The sequence below is a fragment of the Phlebotomus papatasi genome, chromosome 1 (assembly GCF_024763615.1).
Source record: "Phlebotomus papatasi isolate M1 chromosome 1, Ppap_2.1, whole genome shotgun sequence".
NCBI classification, from domain to species: domain Eukaryota; kingdom Metazoa; phylum Arthropoda; class Insecta; order Diptera; family Psychodidae; genus Phlebotomus; species Phlebotomus papatasi.
In genome coordinates, this window is record NC_077222.1 from 16991956 (window position 1) to 16994923 (window position 2968).

The 2968-nt window shown below is 33.4% G+C and overlaps 1 long non-coding RNA gene across 1 annotated transcript; it reads right to left on the minus strand.

Annotated features, from left to right (window-relative positions):
• Window positions 1–202: 202 nt before the first annotated feature.
• Window positions 203–2406, minus strand: LOC129798096 (uncharacterized). Its single transcript, XR_008751383.1, has 2 exons — window positions 877–2406; window positions 203–378 (listed from the first exon to the last, which is right to left on the minus strand). It is a non-coding gene; the product is annotated as an uncharacterized LOC129798096 (long non-coding RNA).
• Window positions 2407–2968: the final 562 nt, after the last annotated feature.

The following is a 2968-nucleotide window of genomic DNA, read 5'->3' on the forward strand; positions in this document are numbered from 1 at the left end:
AAAAGCTGTGCATATAGAGAGACAGCACTGTTAATGTAAATCTGCAAACTTGCCTCATATTGCCCTATATTCCCTTACAATTTAACTGCTTTATCGACTAAAAAAGCTCCCAGTCAAAAATATTCAACCGAGTAGACTAGAAAGCTTTCAGTAAAACCTCTCTGTCTTAAGATTGAGTTTTCAGACGTTTCAGACCGACTTATTATTCAATTATTTTTATATTTGACGTCTTAACTTTTACAATAATAAAAAAATGTCAGTATCTCTGATGTTCATCTTCATTTGCGGCTGCTGGTGTGATTTGAGGGTAGTCATGAGTGGGTGGTGCATGATCATCGTGATGAATTGGCGGCGTTGGCGTTATTTCAGCGCCATCAGCTAGAAAAAGAAAATTTATTCAATTAATAAATTGATTTTCCAGTGAAATTTTCTCGCTGAAATCCCTATAGAAGCAGATAAGCAGCATTTCGCTCATTTATATTCGATTTATCTTTAGTCGATAAGAAAAATTATCCTTATCGTTTATGATAGATAGTGTAATCGGCAGAATTTACAATAGATATTCACATGGAATTCAAAGTATTCATAAACAATTTGTTGAATAATTAACATTCCTGTATGATTCATTCGATTTATATCACTTAATCACATTTGTTCTTAAATGATTCACTATCTTCTTATTCATTTCTTCAAGAACAAGTAAATGTGTAAAAGTCACTGGTATAGATAAAAGAGATAAAACCGAAATTAGTCAATTTATAAGCCAATAATCGCCTGTATTCTTGTGTAAAATCACTTTAGATTAAAACACTTAACCGAATGCAATAAAAAAAACTTAAACGATCATTAAAGAACTTAAAATGCAAAACTCCTTACAAGTGCTACAGCAGCATCCCATTCTGAAGATATAATTCCTAAATGACTTTTTTTTCTTGAGATCCTCAAAGTACGATCAATAGAAATGAACTGATTTCCAGCAAGAACTGAGCCCAAAGAGCTCTCGAAAAAAAGTGAGTAAGAAGACAGCCCGAAGGTGATAAGAATAAATCGTTGTTATCTGATTAGTGGGATCGTGGAATGATTTGATAGACGTAGAACATGAATTGGCATGGGGCGTAGTCTCAGGGTGAGATGAGGTGAAAGAAAAATTCCCCCTGTGATTAGATAACAACTCTTTAGGCAATGACACAATCCAATTCAAAAGAAAATTTTCCAATTTTCTTTCTTACTCAATCGAGCGCAGATTTTTTTTTGCTCAATCCGAGAGAAGAAAAAAAAATCTTATCAGAGGGTTTCTAAGTGCACAAGTTTTTGCTGATGGAACTCCAGGGTGAGGAGAACACAATCAATTTGTGTTGTGTGTTTCTTCGACTTGTTTCTCGAGGAAGTACAAAAAAGCCTCAAACTGATAAGATCTTTAGCAAAGAAAAATGGTCTGCATAAATTCCTGACCTTCCAGAAATGGGTGTCTCTGAAATTTTCACTCTAACAATTAGGCTTCTGGATCATTTGAAAATTTCTATGAATTTTTCAGGAATGTAAAAGTAAATCTGTAAATAATTTTCTTAAAAAAAAATGAATAAAAATTTTGGGGGAGTGGGGCATAGCTTTAAAATTGGGCTTTTTACAGCTTTTCCCTCGAAGGCGTTTCTGGACGATCTAGGATCAGCAGATACTTCCAACATGGGATGTACGACTTTGCAGCATGATTACATTGTAAAAAAATATATCCCGACACGATTAATAATAATCATAATAATAAATCATACTAAGGATCAGTTTCATCTAAAGGTACCCAAGGTATGAAATACCTTTTTACAAATCTTAGCCACATGATTAATCGGATCAAGTCAGGGTTTCATTAAAGATGATCCTCAAGTTCTTGACCCTAGAAGTGAAAGGGATAAAATCTCAGTTCTTAGAAACAGAGGATCAGAATCGGGATTTCTCCATCTTGCATAACGCTTGAGATTTAGTAGGATTCAGTACGAGGATTCTGAACGAACTGAAAGATATTGAAAAGATCCTTATTATTGGCTTCGAAGGTATGAAGGGAACGGAATACATCCCTGGAACAATCACGTGGGAGATCATTTATAAAAAATGAGAATAAAATTTGAAACCCTGTGGAACTCCAAATTATTTGATTAAACTCGTTTTTCACAATAACAATGCATCATAGGTTATGGCCATCAAAAAAAAAAAAAAACAAAAACAAAAAGTAAAACAATTGTAAATAAGAAGCTAAGACTTTTCAAAAACAATTTATATCTTCACCTCTTCATTTGCATTTAAATTCTCCATATGTTCCTAATAAAATCTAAAATATCCTGTAAGTTCACGAAAAGTACAGGGAAGAAAAATGTGCTAAATGGCTTTATGCATACAGAAAATTTGCATTATACCTCCTGGAGATTTCTTGGGAATAAGTTACAGAAACGCTGAAAAATATGCAAAATATATTTGGCGCCCAATTCTCGGGCTATTTTCAACTCAAACAGTTCATATCAAGTTAATGTCAAATTTAACGCCTCAAAAAAATTGCATACATTAGAAGTTTTTCAAAAACGATTTCACAAATTAGCTCCTAGTGGTATAGGCTAAGATGCACAGGTATGTTTGCATAATCTCATTTATGCATAATCCCGGGATCCATTGTATTGCGTGAGTCCGCACTTCTCCTTTAGGGAAACATTGTTTTCGAAAAAAAGAACTAGGATTGCTGTAAGTCGTATCGCTAAAAAAGAACCACGCTATACAGAAATTTTGAATAATAAGTTCAAGGAGTTCAAAACAAATTATTCTTATAAATAATTATAACTTTTCTTTGTGGAACTTTTTTTTGATAATAGAACATCTTCAGGTCTATGATCTTCAGTGATTCTAATTCTTCTTCCGAGTAGAACATTTCCGTAAAGGAGACATTCTTTCCATACAGAAGTAGAGTTTGATAAAGAGAAAAGCTATT